We start from the raw sequence: 21,471 nt of genomic DNA on the forward strand, positions 1-21,471 counted from the left end.
GAATTGACTGCAAGCTCGTCAGCTGAGCTAGTTGCTCCTTGGCTTAGGGCTATTAAATGTCTTGGCAAGTTATGTTTTTTTTTATAGATGGTGTGTAGACATCTAGTGCTTGAGTGAGCTCTGGCTTATTAAAAATTTAAGTGCGAAATAAGACATGAACAAGAAAGGGGAATGACACCACCACGGACAATCTAACGAAATATTTATACTAGCCACCCAACTAAGGCCCATGTATCCATCATATGTACACTATTCTGAAGTGCAAATACTGCATACTACTTCTAGACTTTTTCCTTAAAGGCCAACTCCGGTGATTTTCGAAATTCACTGGGTAAGTTCTCGCATGTTTGCACCATTCATGCCAAATTGCAGGCTTGAGAGTTTCACAAATTTTTTTCAAACGAATTTTATAGCTTGCCTCCAAACACTCACCTTGATTGCCAAAATTAATGGCAACACTGTGTGTGTGACGTTGAGTTTTGACTGGTGGAAGCACGGAGGAAGGAAAAAGGTGGAAGTGATGGAAGTGATGTGCCACAACAGCGTCTGCTTGTCTTCTATAGATTTTGTGGGTTTGGCCAGCGCTTCCTTAGTTGAGTGTGCGATTTCCTTTTTCATGTTGGTGGGCATGGCAAGTGGTGTTGCATTGCTGGCCACATACAATTCACCATATATTCACTATAACAGTGTAATTGTATTAGCTGATTGCCGCAGGCACAAACTTGCACAACGTGGACAGGTAGTGCCATCTGGTGGGCATTATGTGCAATCAGGCAGGTTTGAGCACAGCTGGGCTAGACTGTACCTGCGTGCTCCCTTCTTACGGCCTTCGCAATGGGTGTAGTACATGCCTCTCGCCACTCCTTTGAGGGGAGACTGCGACCCTGCCATCTTCCGCCGCTCCTGAGTTGGGGCGCGCTTCTCCACTCACCGCGCGTTAAAAAACAAGTTGCCTAATTGTTCAAGGCACAGAAATGGTTTGTTTTAACTTACTTGCGCAAGGTGCATCGAGCTTAAGTTTATTGAAAAATGTGTAAATTTAAGAGCCCGAAGTATAGCTCTTCACCATTAAACGTGTAGACATTCTGAGGTCGAAAAATAAATATTTATTGCTCAAAGCACTTGCAATAGTTGAACACTTTCAAGTAAAAAACTTTGCTGGACTTCTCAAATGTCTTGTTCACAGCCCAAAATGCTTCCTAGTCAGCTTGGGTGTGCAGGTGGAAGGCTTGTCATTTGCGTCAGTCAGTTGGTTTGTGTGGTTGACGAGGAGAATTCTTAGGAATTTTTTGGCTATGAGATCTTCAGATTGTCGGGAGTGTCTCTTGTCAACGCTTTCAGGGCAGCTTAAGATGGGAGCGCATTGCAAGTAGGGCTGGACTGCTGTTTGCAAAACTTCTAGCACATTTCTGCATGGCAGGTGTTCAGAGGCCTTATCAAAAAAGACCACTATCTTGTCGACAAGAGCTAGAAACTCGTGCCTCGGGTAGTGTAGTTCGCCCCTCTCTTGTGCTCGCAGCAGCTTGTACAGCTGATGCTGCTTGTTGTTGGTTGTCAGCAGCGCAGCGCAAGAGTCGTATCCGAGGTCTGTAATAAGCTTGGCGATGTAACTGCCGAGGTATGCTAAGTTGGAGAAGGTGACAGATGGAGACAGACAAGTCTTGTACTCCAACAAAGAGCTCAGGTCCTTATCAAGTATATTCGATATCATCGCAGCCTCTTCCTCAACTTCCACATTTTATAACTCGATTTTTTTCGGCCTTGAGATGTGCAACTAACGATGTGGTTCAGAGCAGCGGTGAAGGCTCTAGCATCCAGCATGTCATTCCTGCCGCACATTGACCGCACCCTTCCGAAGATTGCTTTGATGAGGTCACTGTTCAATTTCTTTGTCAGGACATAACTGACGCCTTGCTTCAGGAGGAATTCTGTTGTTTCCACTGTCGACCTTGTTGTACGTCTCGGTGAAGCCAGCTCTCACTGATCCGATGGAACTCTTCTGTATTTTTTCCACATATGAGATAAACTCATCCTTCAGCTTTAGTAGGCGATTGTCACTGCTCCTAAAAATGGGAGCTTTGTGGCCACGTCCATTGAATAAAGTGTCATGGATCTCAAACCATTTATTCATAGACTTCATGAAGAAAACGATTGAACTTGCTCCCTTGAAATCTCTGGCAGCACCCGCAGAATTTTACTGAAGGTGCTCTACGGCTGCACACACTTGAGGGGCGAAAACTTGAACTGCTCGCAGCATATTTATTTTTTCCTAATTGGAAGGGTAGACATGTTTCCTCGTCAAATTTTGGGTGAGCTTCATAGTCTTGTGTTTTTGATGCTCATATAATTTCTGCACAAACGCACCGCTAATCACTCCTGTGCCATCTGTAAGTTCCTGTTCGAGGAACTGGTTTCTAATGTTTTTGAGCATGTGGTACGGGTCAAAACTCGGAAAGATAACGCGGTTGGCGTCGTGTGGATGACGTACAACTGTGTTGAGGTTGCCATTACCCATGTGCTTAAACATCGTCAAGTTTGCTGAATAATTGTCCGTGACAATGCGAATGATGATAAAGCTACATGATTCCACGGCAGCAATGACCTCCTTCGTCCATGCAAAGAGGTCTCTACCGCTCAGTTGCTTCGTGAAGTAGTACGAGCATGGAATTTTGTACCGACTAGTGGTACCATGCAGCACAAAGCAGAGGATTCTGTTCTCAAGGGCTTCTTTCGCTGTATTTGCCATCCTACTTTCTGGCTTGTCCTTGAGGCCAAAGACTGCATCAGCCTTCCTATCATAGATGCACTTTTGTTTTATGCTTGCTTCATTTATTTTTAATGAGGCCATATGTTGTTTGCTGTAGAGTAGCGAGGGCTCGTGAACCAGACGGTCCTTCATAGCATTGCTCATACCGGAAGATGTTGGGCTTGGACCTATATACCTCTGAAGGGTGCACTTTGCTGGCAGTGTCAGAATCCCAGAAGTGCGAACGTGATCGTAGCGCTTTTGGGGACAGAAAGCACCACATCACACACTTCCTAACAACTTCTTCTGGGTACGCTGAATGCTTATCTCCATAACATTCTATTTGAGACAAAAGAAGCACGACCTTTTTCTCTCCTTTCTGTGCATCTGTTGCGATTTTCTTAACGCACGCGTGGTGCTTGCTTTCGAGATATGTGGACGCCTTTTCCTCTTCTTTCAAGACCTGCTGCACCTTCTCACATTTCGAGCAATGGTACGACACTTTGGAGCGTAATCTTCCTATCATAGCCAGGTATCAACTCGCGCGATGAGCATTGCTGTTCTTTGTTTGCATACAAACACTTACTGCTTCTTGTTCAGTGAAAGCATCTTGTGAAGTCGCAACATCCAGGTCTGGTTCGTTAGTCTCCGCTTTTCTCTTCCTTTGTTTGGCGTAGGGGCGAAGCTCGTGAAGCAGGATCTTTGCAGGGCTTCTTTGCACTCGCTATCTTGTAGAAAGAATAGTCCTTGAAGAAAGTGGGTGCAGAGTCGGGAAGAAGTTTTCTGATGTAGCACGCAGGCACATAGTCTACATCGCGGAAGTGTCTACTGCATACGACAGTCGATGCAGACTTGTCGTTGATGATGAGGTTCTCTCTTGCAATATTCTTTTGCCATTAAGCGCACAGTTCAACATTGCTTGGGGATTGGTGAAAAGAAACACCGGGTGTTTTCCCCGAACAGGACTTGCAATACGGAACACAACAATACACTGCTCGTACTGAAGGTTGTACGACTGTCTTCCAGAGTCGAAAAAACACTGCAGACTGAACACTGAGAAAGCTCTGAACAAAATGCAGCCGCAGTGGGCAAATACCAGAATAAAGCAAGTTTCATTAGAGGGAAAGAGAAATGGGCAACAACCTGTTTGTAGAGCCACAAGAGAATTAAAAAAAAAAAGGTGTTTACTTGCCGAAAAGTTGGGATGTCAGTTTCTCTTCCTAAACATGTACTTCCATGAACTCGGAAGTATAGCGCAGAAATGATTTGCACTAGAGATTTTAGTCCGAATGCAAGCGGCTTGCGAGCATAAGCAGCTGCATTCTTCATGGATGTGGCTTGCAGTACAAAGGAATGCAAAGGAGCTCGGGGTCTCCGGAATTAATGTTTACAAATAGTGTTAACACCTTGACAATGCATGCCACTCCTCCATGGCGTGCCGTCCAAAGGGGTTGTTCAGCAGCGAAATTCCACTTTTTTATACTTATATTTTAAACTGTTAGAGATACAAGTCACATACGTGTTTCAAAGAGCTGTCAAGCAGCAGACTGTGGCTTTTAGCCCTGAAAACCACTACAGATGTATTTGTAAAAATAAAAAAATAGAAAATAGCTATCAAAGGAACGGTGTGCTCGTCATTTCTGTAAGCAACATGTAATTGCGGCCTCGCCTAACGAGAGCAAGTGCCAAAGGTGTTTTAGTGCTCGCCTCTTGCAGAACAGATACAGTGTTGTTTATCTCTCTCTGATCATTTCCAATGTTTTATGCTTCATGCATTATTCCTCGTTAGCCAATTTTCCGCATTTTTACCGAGCTTCAACTTGTATTATCGACGAGCACATGCACACCTAAATTATATGTCCAGTTGTCTGATAACATTATTTTTTTTTTAAAGAAGAGATGATCCCTCTACCCCCGACTTCTTGAGTAATCTTCCTTCCCCCTTATCGTTAAGAACCCTTATTCCATGGTTTCACATCGACAATCTCCCTTGTGCCGTGTGCGCGGCGCAGAAGATGCAATGGCAGGGTCGATGCGCCTCTACTGCCGATGGGTGGCGAAACATACTCACAAACTCTCCCATTGTATTCGTGGAGGTTGAGAAAGCCGTAGGAAAACAAGCCCACGCAGGTGCAGTCTACCCTGGCCGTGGTTTGAGCAAACTTTTACATCACACGTAAAAGTGCACTTGGCTGAGTTTCGGTTTCGGTATTGTGACTTTTTGCTAATTAAAAATTATTTACAAATTTGTCAATCATTTTAGCTATCTGGTGTGTGACAAGAGCGTCTCAGAAACATTCAAGCACCATTATCCTGACATGGTCAAAAAATCCCCAGAATTGGCCTTTAATGAGTAACACTTCTTTGCTGGAAATGTTTAATGATGAGTGGCAGACTGTTGTACAGACTATTGATGTTTTACACAGTAGATGTATACAGTATTGTTTTGTGTGCATTTAAGAATGGTGAAGCACAGAGTGTACAAGTGGTTGGGTATGTTCTTTTCGACATAACAAATCTTTAATGAGAGAGTAAGCATTGATGCGATTCTCCTTTCTAGACTGTGTCTATGTTTGCACTGCAGTCTTCAATAATGCATAACCACAAACTAGCTCAAGTTAGCTTTCACATCTGGCTTAACAGAGCAAAATCATTGAGGTATTGTTGTCTTTGCTTCTCAGTGCAGGTCGCGTGTAGGTGTGAGCTATATAAATATATATATATATGAAGTTTCAAACAGTGCTAGCCCACTTCAACATAAATAATGTTATCTGTTTTCACATCTATTTTCAATTTGTATGCATTGTGAAAAGAGTAGCATTAGACCAGCGTGCTTCCTATCATTGTGACCTTGCAGATAAAATTTCATCACAAATGTGTTGTTTTAGGCAGATATGTCATGCATTAGAGTTTGAAATGGCTACAGTGCATTGACAAGAGCAAAATCCTATGTACTCTATAGTCTTGTTTTACATAATTCCTGACATGAGCTGGAAATAGCTTACAGCAGGCAGTGCAACACAAAAAAGTGAGGTTCCTGGAAATGCTTACTTTTTTTTGTTCATCAGAGCAATTTCACAGTTTTATATGAAGCTACAGATAAACGGTTTTTTGAATTCAGAACTATCATGGACTGCGCTTCTATATATCATGTAACTGGAAAATTCAGATATGTGCAGCATTTAGGAACTTCAAATAATCGAGCACAAATTTTGCCTGTCTACAGTGAGCACATGCAGAAGTAATTTTACTGCTAGCATTGAAATACACTTCCATTGGCAAAAAAGAACATATCTGTGCAAGAGGAAACGCTAGAGTGAGAAAATACATAAGGAATGCTATAGCTCATAGAAAAATACAGTGTTCGAAAATAGAACTTCCAAACTGTACATGAATATGCTGAACAATTTGTTTAATAAAAACGTTTCCAGTTTTGTATTTGATTAGAGGCTAAAACGTAGAGGCCCAGGCCTTGTTGTCGTAGGATTACATAAGATAGTGGCCTTGAAACTTTTCACCACGCCTGCGCATTAAAACTTTATCTACGTTGTCTTTCATTTGAGAAACCTGAGGAGTAAGACCATCGCAAGTAAAAATGCTTGCTGCATTCTAGTGCTTGTGCCATGTCAGGGCTGGAAACACTACAGCAAACTGGCAGATGCTGTGGCTTCCCAAGACACTGCACCAGTACAAATAAGCATCAAACGTGGAAACTTAGTATGTAATATAAGTATGAACATGGGTATTAAGACATACAGCTGAATTTTATTTAGGAGCAGTCGGAGGCTGTCTTGGGCAGGGGCACGACATCTAGAAGACCATCCTTATAAGCATATTAGTCTGATGTCTATTTTCGCTCCCGGCCAGGCAGATTTGCCTGGTCAGCTTCCTTTGCTAACAATGATCTCCCAATCTATCTTTTTTTGCGCAGTGGTCTGAGCAACATTCCTGTGACCCTGGTTCCAACGAATGTTGAATCCATTCGCACAAGAAACCGGCGATTGATTCAGGAAGAATTGTGGAACATTTCCGATCATTACCAACTGATCACTGAGGTGCACCAGTTTGGATGTGGAGGCATTCTGTGCTGCTTGCCTGACCAGGCCTGCATCACAGACCTACTAAGATGCACAACATTCGCTTCTCATCCGGTGAGCTGTTTTGTGCCTGCCCATTTGACCTGTGTTAAGGCACTGGTTCGTTGGGTGGACTCGAGCCTTGCACCAAGATGCTAGATATGTTTGCTGTAGCAGGAGCAGTGTCTGTATTCCGGTGTTCGTGTAACGTTGAAAAAAAGAAGCTCCCCACAGAGTCCGTGATTGTGACTTTTGCTGGCACAGTTAAACCGACCGAAATTAAGGCATGGCTTCTCAATTTTTGTGTGGAAGCGCTATCCCCGCACCCAGTTCAGTGTAGAAAGTGTTGGAGGTACGGCCATACCTTAAAAGGATGTAGATCAGATGTGAGTTGCCGCACTTATGCAGAACAACATAATACTAATGAATGTTCAACCCAAAAAGTGATATGTTGTTCATGTAGTAGATCACATGCAGCTGATGATAAAAGTTGCCCTGCGAGGATGCAGAAGCTGCAGATTCCTGAGATCATTGAACAGAAACGATGCTTCCTGCGTGAGGCCCGATCTGTTCTTTCAGAGCGGTCACGCAGATATGCCACCGCTGCCTACCGGACAAATCAGATGCTTGAGTCGTCGTTGCCCGATCTAATAGCATCAATGGTGAAAAGGGCAATGACGAAGTTGATGGATACTCTATTCGTGAGCCTAACGGAGTCAATGGCTCAAGTGGTGAATACTCAATTGACACAAGTCTTGCACAGTGGTAATTAATATGCTGTGACCCTTCACCAGTTGAGGTTACTGAGGTTTCATCTGAACCAGGCCCTTCGAAGCCAGAGCCTGGCATGCCGAACACAGGCCGTAAAATAACTGTGCCCATTGCATAGGAGTTAGATTGGAGCTCTGACTCCGGTTTCTAAGACTTACCAGTGGAACAAATGGACTTTGACTTAAGAAGAATGAAAAGACGCGCTTTTCCTGAAGCATAAAGTTCCTCAGTGAACGCCAAAGCAAATAATATTCATCGAAAAACGACTTTTCAAAAGATAGAATATTAGAAAAAGCAGTGACTACCGCTGGTATTCCACCAAAATAAAGTAATACAGTGGGATTGTCGCTCTATCTTTTCAGCAGCTACCGATTTATTTCATTACTGCGATGATTATTCCCCTGATGTTATTGTTTTACAAGAAACTTGGCTTGCAGAAAAAAAAGTGTTTTAAAATGAAAAATTATTCATAATTTCGCTTAGATTGCCCCTCTCGAGGTGGGGGTTTGGCAATATTTATATCTTCTAAAATCACTCATAGAGCTGCAATTACATATCAGACAATGATTTCAGAAAGTGAGGTTCTAGCGATAAACATTGCTATTTTCGGATACCTTGCATTATCATTAATTAATACCTATTATCCATCAGGTGTGCAAAATGCTGCCATTATGGATACAGCAGTTTCATATTGCCGGCAAGATATTGTATTAGTGGGTGACTTCAACTTTCATTATATTTCATGGGGCTTCATAACTGATTTGAATGGGAAATGTCTGTGGGACTGGACTAGTGAGAATAATTTCTTATGTACAAACGCAAGAACTCAGACTTTTATGGGCAATCAGTCTATTCTGGGCTTGACCTGACTTTTTATAGTGGTAACCTGTGCATCTCATCATGGACTACAATTAATTCTGGTACTAGTAGCGATCACATGCCTATACTGTTTGAGCTGCTATGTCCAGTAACATCCGTGATTAGGCCGTTGGTTATGCACATCAATTTCAGCACATTTGAGAAAGTATTACGAGCGGCGTTATCTAATCGAATAGATGACAGAGAACCAGATACCCTACTGCCACATCAGCGAAATCTTAAAAGACTGATTAGGCCGTTGGTTATGCACATCAATTTCAGCACATTTGAGAAAGTATTACGAGCGGCGTTATCTAATCGAATAGATGACAGAGAACCAGATACTGCCACATCAGCGAAATCTTAAAAGACTCGTTGAATAGGAATAGAATTCACCATACAAAGTTCAAAAAGCGCTTCTACCAACTATTGGTGAAATGCGAACTGCCCGTAGGCTTATAGGTTAAGGAAAGCTGCATGGAAAAAATTACGTTTCAACCAGTGCCCTCGCAATTAGAGTGATTATAAGTATAAAGTCATTATTTCTGAGAGAACCGTTGCCATTGCGAAGGACAAATTTGACAGCGAACAGTCCGAGTTTCTTTCAAAGACGGCCAATAGAAAAGCATTATTTTGCTTTCTGAGAACTAAGAAAGTCCTTCTCGCGCTGAAAAACGTGGAATCTGTGATATCAACACCAGGTGAACTGGAGACTTTTTTTGATATAGCCCAGGCTCTAGAAAGTCGCTTCAGGACTGTTCTCTTATACCAACCCCAATTCCTCTATAGGAGTGAGGATTTTTAAAAGGTCACAGCTGCAGAATTAGAAACTGTAGTAAGAACTATGCCTGATTCTGCTCCAGGTCCTGATGGTATAATGATGTCTGTAATAAAAACAGTACGCAAAATTTATCCCTCTTGGGCTACTCAAAATTGTTAATCATTGAATAAGAAAATCTTGGATCCCTCCTGATTGGAGAGTTGCAAAAGTGATTCGGTTATTGCAAAAGCAAAGTGCTGGCTTTACCTTAGATAATATCAGGCCTATAGAACTGACATTGTTGTAAAACTCATTGAAATAATTTTACGTAGTTGCGTAGATCGCTGAATGTCGGATAAAATGACAATGAGCCCGTGTCGAATTCAATTCAGGCATAGTTGCTCCATTTGATTGCGCACATTGATCTTGAAAGTAAAATACAGCTTGCCCGATATCAGAAACAATATTCTGCTTTAGTCACTTTAGACATCATGAAATCCTATGACAGTGTAGAGCAGTGGTTCTCAAATGGGGGTCCACAGACCCTAGGGGGTTCGCGAAACCATTCCTATGGTCCGCGAGACCCTCACCGGCATTTTTCTTTAAGCGTGACTGTGCCGTGTATTCATAGACTGTCCAAAATGGAGTGATGTGGCACATTTGTTTGATGTTTTTGTAGAAATAAAATGCACCTATTTCACGCTCCAGTTGTGTTATTTTACCTACGTATCTCCCGTCACTCCGCTCTGCTGCAAGGGGTCCCTCATCACTTACACCAGCCCACAAGGGGTCCCTGACCCATTCATGGCTGAAAACCACTGGTGTAGAGCCGGTGGAACTGATCGATTTGCTTCAAAATTTAGGAATACCACAGAACTTTGTGACAATGTCTCTGCTTTCATAAGTGATTGAAAATTTTATTGCTCGCGATTCGGTGTCAATTGTTCAAAATATAGGCAAACGCAATGGCTCCCGCAAGGGTCAGTATTATCACCCTTATTATTTAATGTACTTCTCTGTACTATTCTCATACAGCAGAATGTACAGGTGTGCGTGTATGCCGATGACATCGCACTTTCGCCACATCGGGAGACATTCATATGCTTTACCATATTCTACACATACATAAATAGCCTGGATAAGTGGCTGGAGGGTATTCACCTAACACTCAATACTAACAAGAGCGCAATCGTAGTGTTCGCACAAAATGTCCCAGTGAAAATTTCATTGCTCTACCGACAAGATGTTATGCCACAGGTTGAGTCAGTTAGATATCTAGGAATAACCTACACTGAAAAACTTAACTGGACTACCCATATAGAAAACATCGTTGCGAAGGGGGCATGCGCACTGGAGATGATGCGAACACTGAGCAATAAACGTAGAAAAGAGAAGCGTTGCGTAGAGAAGCGTTGGTCATGATTTATCGCATGTACATTAGGCCAATATTAGAATTCAGCTGCGTTTTGTTACCTGGTGCTTTAGCTTATAAAGTTAGACCACTGGTTCTGTTAGAACGTGAATCGTTACACTTATGTCTGGGGCTTCCTAAATTTGTTGCAAACAATATTCTATATATGAGGAATCACGCCTTCCTTCTCTCATTCAAAGATTTCATGTTCTAACAGTACAAATATTCTTAAAAATATATGCTTCAGCACAGAAGAGGTCACAGTACATTTTAATTAAGCAGCAGACCTCATTTTTTAACCACCAATAGCCTAAACAACGCTGCCCCCAAGTGATTTTTGTACAGAAACTTTTGGACCTATCAAATATTCTACCTCTGAGAGGTTCTTGTACTCAGCACTGCAGAAGCAGTTAGAGTTGAATTTGATGATATATATGCCTCTATAATGCTAAAAGTTTACCATATCAATATCTAAATGGCATTTTAGATCACTTGGCCAATCTAGAAACAAACATTGTGATAGCGACTGATGGTTCCATTTGTGATGAGAAAGCAGATGTGGGAATCGTATCTCTCTCTTTAGATTGGACTCTCTCAATATGATTACCAGTCTTTACTCCTATTTATCAGACTGAACTGTTGGCAATAGCTCTAGCATTGCGTAAACTGCCCCAGAATATATCAACAGTGGTTATTCTAACAGACTGCCTCTCTGTTCTGCTTTAAGCGCACCTAATTTATCGCGTACTTTGGAGACATCTTATTCGCTCATTCCCAGACATGTGCTGCTAGTACGACTAGTGTGGGCACCAGGCCATAGAGGTTTGGCACTCGATGAATGTGCAGATTCTCTAGCAAGGTCATCCCATGATGGTCCTGTTTTTTTCTGTAGTGCCTTCATCGACGTATATCGCAGCAGCACGATTTGAAAAACGTACAACGGGCAATAACTTCGATAAATCTCCATTGTTTTTGTCAGATTTTCCTCAGCTAAAGTTTCTTTGGGAGAGCAGGTGGTGTTCATCTAGAAAGGAAGAAATAGTAATTACAAGGCTTTGTTGCCGGGTTCCCCCATTGAACTTTTACCTTCACAGGTTAGGTATGGCCCAGTCATCTTTATGCCTTCATTGTAATGAAAGTGAATCTCTGGAGCACTCCTTTTGGCATGCCGAAGATTTAAAATACAAAGGAAAAGACTACTAGAAGAACCTTTGCAAAAGTTGGATTTGGCTTTGTCACTTTCGGTTATTCTTTCATTTGGCACAAACATATTTATTTTTAGCCAGAGGAGTGTTTTTAGTGCTCTATGTAACTTTTTACGATAGTCTAAATGAATTGAGTGTTATGTGTAACTTAAGCCATTTGGCTTTTTTTTTATTTTGTTGATCTCAGTGCTCCAATTTTTTTTTAAATCTGGCGAGCCTATATAATTAATCTGCAATGATTAAGCAAATACTTTTCAACCTGTCACCTCAATAAGTGCATTAGTTTTCTAAACAAGGCACTGCCCAACCCATGGCTTATCCTCCAAAGTGGGTGGCGCCAAGATATTGAGGAACCAACCAACTAACCAACCAACTAACCAACCAACTTTTTAGCAGCGGTAGTGGAATTTAGGAGGTGCCTGGACCAGCGCGGCCTCGGACGTCTTGATTTCCATCTTTTTGTGGTGGTTACACGAGCGGACTCCGTCCATAGCAGCACCGTCTGCACCGTGCTAGAATGCTGCTCGACGCAATGCGGTGCAGCAGCTTAATGACCGGCATACCTAGCCTCTGCCAAGGCACCACTAGGCACTCCTCGGGTACATAGTTCATTGCTCAGCGGCCCACGTCCGAACCTGGCGCGTCGCACGGTACGGCTCGGCACCGCTTGGCGATTTTAAATTGAACCAGTGGCTCCAATCATGGCACCTGGATCCTCGGCACCTCAGCCTCCCTGTACCTCGCCCGGTTCCGTGTGCACGCCTATAAACTGTGGCCAGGCGTGTATCCAGAAATTTTTTTCGTAGGGGGAAGGGGGGGGGGGGGGCACCTCTTTGATTTGGAGAGGGTACCCCCTTGAAATGGTCATTTTTTGCTCTCTATACCATGGCAAAAAAAAATTTCGGGGGAGGGGGGAAGGGCACTGGCGCAGTGTGGTACCCCCTGGACTGTGATGCACATGCACCGTTGGGGGATTGGCCAAAAATTGAGTAGAGTGGTTTTATGTCAGAACGTCTCCCTCGTCCCGGAGCCTGAGACTGCACTGGTCTGAGCCTGTCTTTTTCTTTTTTTTTTGCTTGCTTGTTTGATCTTTGTAATATAGCTCTTACCCACTTTCTGGGATCGGCTATGAAACCGGCCGTTTATTATTACAGAGATAAAGATTAGACTGTAGAAAAAAAAAACCAAAACCTGATATCATTTCACTGGGGATTATAGAAAAAAAGTTATTTTGCAGGTGATTATTTAGAACAGTACAGTGGTAGTAGTCGACTAATCATAAAAAAAGTTGTAGTGCCAAATTTTGATCCCCGAGAAATTCACATATGGCTAAGCAGACGTGCCTGCTGCTGTGGGCCAGAGAAGAGGCCCCTATAGGGAAGGAACATTTTCTAAATTAGGATCTAATTCCCAAGTTTCTGAAAAAATTTCAAAACATTTTTCTCTGTGGCTAATGTAACTGTTGTGTCGGGGTTGAGCTGGCCGTGATGACCACGAAGGAGAAAAACGAAGCGCCGCAGCACACCGACGCTGCGAGCCTCAGCCACCCAGGACTGGGGTGCGGAGCCCCAAGAGAGAGAACGTCTGCCTCAAACAACAGCACAACACAACACCACCACTTCCCCCCCTCGAAAAAAGACACTCCTGAGAAAATACAATAGAACAGTATAACCGGGGCAGAACATCGAAGAATACACAGCACACTTTGTACAAGAATACTTAGTACACGCTACACAAGAACTTCCAATTAGTCTAGAACATAGTCCGCGAAATGGCTAGGCTTAGTCTGCTTCTTTCACCAGTGGCACTTTTGAGACCGGCTTGGTGATTGCACGGCATCGCATCTGGTGACGAGATCTCAAGAGGTGGAGAAGGCGCTGGGCCGGACTCTGCGCTTGCGGTCACAGCCTCATTGCATGAAGTAACAGCTTCAGCTGCACCAAGACTTTCCGAAGCAATTTCCGGTTCAACAGACTCTGACATTGGCAAAGGCTCAATGTGACCTGTTTTACCTGGACTCACCTGGACCTATACCAGCTGAAAGACCCTCCCCCCCCCCCTTGAGAAAGAAGTATCTGAGCAGGGAGACCACTTACAAGAATATTCTGATGAATAATGCGAAGAAGTGGAAGAGTGATAGGCAGAAGTTTGAGGTGTTGAAGCCGAATTAATTTGAGAAATAATGATACAAGAGGAGTTCCATATGTTTCCATCACTCAACCGAAAGGAAGTTGGGCTAACCTGTTCCAAGACTTTATAGCTGCCTCGATATTTGGGATGCTTGCCTGGAACATGAACTTTGACTGTGTAACTGACTCAAACTTTCTGAGGCTTATCACCACGAAGATTGTTCAATAATGCGTCATTGCTTGTTGATGGGAAAAAACTGTGGTGCGAAGTTGGTGACTCGGAGGAACTGAAGTGTTGCGATGTAAAGAAACTATGTCGAGAGCAACTCGAGGTTGCCTACCATGAAGAAGTTGAGCCAGAGACACTCCTGTGGTGCCCTGCAGTGAAAATCTGTACGAAGCCAAGCATTCAGTCAAGACTTGCTTGAGGTCAAGACTTGCTGTTCCAACTGCGCAATCTGAATGTGTGCCTTCAGAACGCGATTGAATCACTCGATTTGTTCATTTGATTACGGGTAGAGGACAGATGAATTCAAATGCTGAATACGACTTTGCGAAAGAAAAGTCTTGAACTAGAGAGACTGAAAATGTGAACCATTTTCCATGTCTATTGCATCAGGAAAACCTTGTCTGCTGAAAATGAAAGACAGAAACTTGGTAATAACTTCAGAAGTTACATTTATTGTGTACAAATTTCAGGCCACTTGGAGTGATAGTCAATGACGGAAATAATGAACCGAGCATTTTCTGGAACATTATGCAAAGGACAATAATCTCCATACCGAGCTTTTACCACGGCCGATCAGGCCACAGAACTGACTGCTATGGAGCGAATGAAGGTTTGGCAGTCTTATCTGCCGCGTGACATATGTGGCAGTTCTACGCAGCATGTTCAACTTGTTTGTCTAAGGCAGGCCACCAGTATCTGTCACGAAGGTTCTGTTTAGTGCGAACAATGCCAAGATGCGATTCGTGGGCAAGTTTAATGAGCTTGTGCCGGAAAGAAGCCAGGAAGCTTCTTTCTGGCACAAGCTTTCCGGCACACAAAGCCACAGAGGAAAAGCAAGAATTGGTGCAGTGCATTGAAAATGACATTGATGAACTAGAAGAAGAATGCAAGGTAGTTATATTAGGAGATATGAAAGCGCACATTGAAGATATGGATGGATATACTGACTCAAGAGGCAAAATGCTAATAGATATGCATGCAAGGCATGATTTAATCAATTGCAACAGTCGGGAGAAGTGTCAAGGGCAAATAACATGGGAGGTAGGAAGGCTGCAGTCGACGATAGAATATGCACTCATGTCACATAGGATGTATGTGGCTCCAGAAGTCTGGGTAGTGATCACAAACCCATGAAGCTAAGTTTTGAAAGAGCAATGAAAGTGGGAAGGAGACAAAATGAGCAACTACAGGGGAATTAATATTCAGAAAGGCAAATAGAAATAGCAACTAAAGAGATTGAGAAAATAATAACCCAGGATACTAAAGCAGTGTGGACGTACACAAATCTAACTCGATTGTTTGAGTTAGAGCTTGCTAAGGTACGAGTCAGATCAACCAGGAAAAGGACACACAAACCCAAGAGCTTGTAGGATGAGGAAGTTAAGAGAGCCATAGTAAGACATCGGAAAGCCTCCAGGAAACACAGGTCTACTAAACAGAGGGGTGAACTGGAAGACGATGTCAAAAGAAAATGGGATAACTTTTTGAGCTGCAGAAGGGAAGCGTCCGATCTGATCAGTGAAAAGATTTGATGAAAGGGGGCACGATGAATGACAGAAGTAAACAAAAAGGATAGAAAGGCAGCTGCAAAGTTTTGGAACCATCTCAATTCTCTGAATGATAAGACAAGCATGGAACACAGGTTTATAACTACAGCTCAAAAGGTTAGACTAGAGGGTACGAGGCAATGGAATATATGAAAACAATGATGACAGAAAAATTTAAACACCAAGAAAGCGCTGCATGCAGCATACTGAATGAGGAAGAACGAATTAGCGTAGTGGCTCCACTGGGACAACGAGAGTGGGAAAAAGAAGAGAAGAGGGTTCCTAATAGCACATAAACAGGCCCTTATGGAATCCAATTATGCTAATAAAGAAACTAGAACCAAACTCTAAGCAAACATTAGGAGAGGCAGCAAGCAAAGCAATAATGGATGGTGAAGCCCCCAATAGGTGGAAACTAAGCAGAATGAGCATGATTTATAAAGGAAAGATGGACAAGGCCCATATAAATAACTAGCATCCTATAACAGTGACGTTAATAGTTTACAGGCTGGTGATGCAGATAGTGAAGCAAAGACTACAGACATGGGTGAAGAATGAGGGGGTGCTGGGATATCTACAAAATGGGTTCTATAAATGAAGGAGGTTGGAAGACAATCTCTTTTCATTGATGCAGTGTATTGAAATAGCGGAAAAATAACACAGGCCCCTGTGGCTGCCATTTATACATATCAAGGGAGCTTACGATAGTGTGATTCCAGAAGGCTTGTGCGGAATACTGGACACACTAGATGTGGAAGATGGAATAACTAATCTTCTAAAGTATATCTATAAAAGTACCAAGGTAGTTATAAAATGCGAAGAATAGGTATCCGAACCTATAGTGATACAACGAGGGCTTCGGCAGGGATGTGCCTTGTCACCTTTATTATTTATGCTGTATATACAGAGACTAGAAGCCAAATTAGAGGGGAGTTGACTTGGCTTCAGCCTCTCTTTTGCCAAGCAAGGAAAATACTTTAAGCAGTCATTACCAGCATTGACGTATGCAAATGATATAGTAATAATAGCCAACAACAAGGAAGATCTGCAGGGATTGATAGCCACTTGTGGTAATGAGGGAGATAGGTTAAACTCGAAGTTCAGTAGGGAACAATCGGCAATCATGATTTTTCACGATAACGAAAGCAGTGAGCATAAGATACAGGAAGTCACGCTAGAAATAGTGGATAAATACAAATATTTGGGCGTATGGATAAACAACAGAGCTGAGAACCTAAGGGAGCATGAAAGACACATAATGACTAAGGGTAACAGGAATGCAGCTGTAATGAAAAATAAGGCACTGTGGAACTTCAATAGGTATGACGTGAGAGGGATTTGGAAAGGTGTCATGGTCCCGGGTTTCACATTCGACAATGCGGTCTTGTGCATGAAATCAAAGGTTCAAGCATGATTGGAAATTAAACGTGACATAGGTAGACTTGCTTTGGGAGCACATGGGAATACTCCAAATCAGGGGGTACAGGGTGACAAGGGATGGACATTGTTCGATTGCAAGGAAGCTAGCAGCATTATAGCATTTAAGGAGTGACTGAGAAAAATGGGAGAGGAGCATTGGGCTAGGAAAGTTTTCAGCTACTTGTACATAAAGAATGTTGATACTAAATGGAGGAAGCAAACTCGAAAATTGTCAAGCAAGTATTTAGACAACAGCAGAATACCAAGCCAAAAGGAAACATTGGTTAGAAAGAAAGTGAAGAAACAGAGAGAGACACATGGAAGATTGGAATGCTTACAGAATCATCACTGGAGACCTACCGAACTTTCAAGCAGGAAATTGCAAAATAAAAGATCTACGATAATTCTCGGGGTAGTTCTCTGCTGCTTGAGGCCAGAATAAGAGTATTGCAGACCAAGACTTATCGGGCCAAATACGAAGGGGTAGACACTGTATGCAGTGCGTGTGGAGAGGAGGAGGAAACTGCTGAACACTCGATAATGTTCTGTAAAGGGCTTCTCCCTATAGTTCAGGTGGATGGCACAGAGTTTTATTGCGATAGCAATTATATGGACATTCTCGGCTGGATTTTGCCGCCGGTGTTGTTTCATGCGCCATATATGTATACGTATCTATATATATGACAACGCAAGAAAGAAAAAAAATCCAGAAAAAAGACTACGGCGCACGGAATCGAACGTGGGACCTCCGCTTCGTGAATGCGCGGCATTAACCAATGAGCCACCGAGAGGTACCACCTGCAACGTTTAAATGGCGAGCTGGCGAGCTATTTATATCTACCACTTACCGCTGTTGTCGGGCATCTCGAGGGGGGGAGGAACTATCGTGTTTTCAACATTATTAGCAAGATGGGGCAATGAGCGCATGGCTGCTCATCTCTCACCAGCAAAGAGACAGCAAAGAGACAGAGAGTGGACGCAAAGAGACAGAGAGTGGACGGCAAAGAGACAGAGAGTGGACGATCTCTCGCGCACCCTTATCTCCCAGTGGGAAGGATCATACGTCCGGCTGGCAATGGGGCACTGGAACGATTCTGTTGTAGTTACCGGGCGACAAAGGTCACTGCAGTCGTTGCACAGCCTCTGTTTGTGAAAAGGGCACACTTTTCAGACACAGTGAAGTAGCAACTGAGATGCTTATTTGCTTTCATCTGTACCTGTGAGTACGTTTCATGCGTTATTTGTTCGTGAGAAACGCAGGGCACATTTCTATCTGCTTGACATTCTGCGCGTGACCTTCCAATATGTTGCTATCGTGTTCATTGCTTCGCTTTTGCGGCAAATCTGTGACTTTTTTAAAAGCACTGGGGTTTAGGGACAGTGAAGGCAAAATAGACTTTTAATGGGTAGAAATAGTCAGCAGGAGGCTAACTGACGGGTGGCTACAATAAAGGCGCGAGTGAAATTCAATCCTTAAGCATATAGTGATATTACTTAACTTTATGGCTAGGTGCCGTGAGACCCCGCCCGACATAAAGGGCATAGCAGGATACATCCATCCATCCATCTATCCATCCATTCACAAGTGTTTCTCCCAAAGCTTCCTTCAGACACAGTGAGCAACAGCTCTGGTAGTTTCACAAGTTTCTGATCAATGCTTTGTCATGCTCTTGTGAACAGGCTGCATCACTTTAGCTGTATTAGTGGCCGATCACCGAGCGACACACATTAGCGCAAGGAATGTGACGAACACAGGAAAGAAAACCATCCTGGTCGCGGTGGTTAAAGCCTGTGTTTTTTTTTTTTAGAATGTTTGGTGTTCTTATACTCAGTGAGCCAATTTAGTAACAAAGACATTCATTCGCCTTGGGCGACACTTCAGGGCTTGGCGAGGTGTGTTTTACAAAAATATTATTACGCGTTACAATGTCATTTCAGCATTGACTATTTCACCGCACTCTTTGGTTTAGGATACCATTTTGTAACCTTGAAGTGTCTTCATATTCTAATAAACTTCAGTGGGCCTTTGCGAAAGCAAGTATTTTAAAGACTAGTTCTAAATTTTTTGGGCAAAAGTGACCAGTTTTGACTGCCCTCATTTACTATATTTGTTGCAAACACTATGGCATTGCTGTCATTATGCAAAAATGTAAAATCCAATAACATGATGCTGCTGTTTGGCTTAAAGTATCTTTGTAGAAGTGTTTGCTTGTGATGCTGTAGCACCGTTATTAGACTGTGAAACATATTGCTACAAAGTGTACGTTTTTGTTTTTATAACATGCCAAGCATCAGCACTGTGTCATAAAAATTGCATCTTGTTGCTGTACTATTAAGGTTCTTATATGAATCATCTGCATGCATTTGGGTGCCCTGTATGTTTAGCAATGTGATATGGATGAAATCTTGCAGCAGGCATGGCTTAACAAGTTCGTGCAGTATGACACGTGTAGTATTCTCTTGCAGATGAAAATGAAGCAGCCTCCGGAAATCCAGGGTCACATCCTAAACAGGCTACTTCAAGGTCTTCTTCATGTTTCACCTGCCCAAATGCACCTTGAACTAGCTACCACTTGCAAGTGCAGTTCTAGTCGTATGCAAAGGAGGAACATAAGGTCTACTGTACTTATATTGACATTGAAGTTCTAGTGAGGTTCAGATTTATAATGTAGATTGCAAATTGTCAAAACAATGCCATGCATCACTTTTTTTACTGTGCAAGATAACTCATTGAAAATATGTGAACATGAAATCAGTCATTGTTATACATGTTTATGGGGTTCAATAATGTAAAGTGCCTCTAATAAAACAGTCACAGAAGTATAGAAAGAACCTTAACTTCTTATTAGAAGAACATTTCTTTGCTCTGAACTTTGTCTGCAAATATTTCGAAGCACTCATGAGTGATGAAATATAAGGCAGCACACATATGACATGATAGAGAATTGAGCTCCAATTGTTTGGTGCTCATTATCATGTTCATTCAATTGCGTAGCAACATGAAGCACATGGATATGCAGCCAAATATAAAATAAATAGTGCCGACTCTGTAGGTGCCTTCATTATATAGCCATTTGTGTGACATACATTTATTAAAACAAGGAGCGTTTTGTCCATGCAAAAAAAAAAAAAAAAAACTGTACTAGCCTCTAATAAGCATCATTGTGTTCCCTTTTACTGACCCACTGATGGGGAAATTGTACTCATGGTATATTTAATACTTGAAATGGTGAATATTAAGAAGTGAATGAATGATATTGACTTTTGGATTTACTTTTGTTGCCTTCTCAGCCAACTTAGCGTCGGTCCTTTTATTCGGTCCTTTTATTCGGTTGTTTATTGTAATAGCAATTATATGGCCACTCTTGGCTGGATTTTGCCACCGATGTCGACGTTGGTGTCACTCACCATATATGTATACGTATCTAGAATGCAAGAAAGAAAAAAATTCAGAAAAAGAAAACACCGGCACGCGGAATCAAACTTGGGTCCTCTCCATCGTGAGCGTGAGGCGTTAACCACTGAGCCACTGAGGAGCTTTTTTTCTTTCTTTATTACCTGTGTACATACAACATTCACGAACAAATGTACATCAAACAAAGGACAAACATGAACAAAGAAAGGTAAAAAGCGTCAAAGTTAACAGACTTTTTAAAATTCCTTCATTTGTAGAAGGCTTTCTCACTACTTGATGAAGCCATTCGGCCACCTCTTGTTGAACCTTGTGTTATTCCACGAATGAACAGACAGATTTAAAAAAGTATTGCCGAATCGGACATGCATTAACATCAGCATGGCGCACCTCTATTCTAGATTACCATATACCCTGCAGGCCCAGTAACATAACTAGGTTGAAAGGTATTCCTTCGTCATTTGATGCTGGTAGAAATCTGATACCGTAGGCATCAAGAGGCAGATCCTTTTTCAAAGTCCTTTGGAAAACATCCGAGAAAAAGACTGCATCCCAGCAGTCCAGGAAAACATGTTCGATTGTTTCCGGCATTTTGCAGAGAAGGCAATCAACACCCCAAGGAACCAATAAGCCTTTTTCTTGCATCCATGTTTTCACGGGCAAGGTTCCAGTGTGCAATTTAAAGTAAAAGAATTTCGCTCTAGGTGATGCCTTCATTTTTTTTTTACACGGCTTAAGACATTCTGGCCTGGGCCTACACGGTGTAATGTTCTACATAGACGACAGGAAGAACTGTTTCTACTAGATTTTGTATAACTTCTTAATCAAAACTGAACTGAGGTATTCCAATGAAAAACGTGTTTTAGAAAGAGACATGAATCAACAACTTCTTTTAGGTAACTTCTGAT

At 42.4% G+C, this 21,471-nt stretch overlaps 1 long non-coding RNA gene across 2 annotated transcripts in view; it reads left to right on the plus strand.

The window, feature by feature from the left end:
- LOC119175741 (uncharacterized) overlaps window positions 1-20,406 on the plus strand; it is a 33,504-nt gene extending 13,098 nt beyond the window's left edge. For both annotated transcript variants that reach the window (XR_005110342.2, XR_005110343.2), the window contains 2 exons: window positions 6,678-6,897; window positions 19,618-20,406. This is a non-coding gene — a long non-coding RNA (uncharacterized LOC119175741). The remainder of the gene's footprint in view (window positions 1-6,677; window positions 6,898-19,617) is intronic.
- Window positions 20,407-21,471: the final 1,065 nt, after the last annotated feature.

The sequence above is a fragment of the Rhipicephalus microplus genome, chromosome X (genome assembly GCF_043290135.1).
Source record: "Rhipicephalus microplus isolate Deutch F79 chromosome X, USDA_Rmic, whole genome shotgun sequence".
NCBI classification, from domain to species: Eukaryota; Metazoa; Arthropoda; class Arachnida; order Ixodida; family Ixodidae; genus Rhipicephalus; species Rhipicephalus microplus.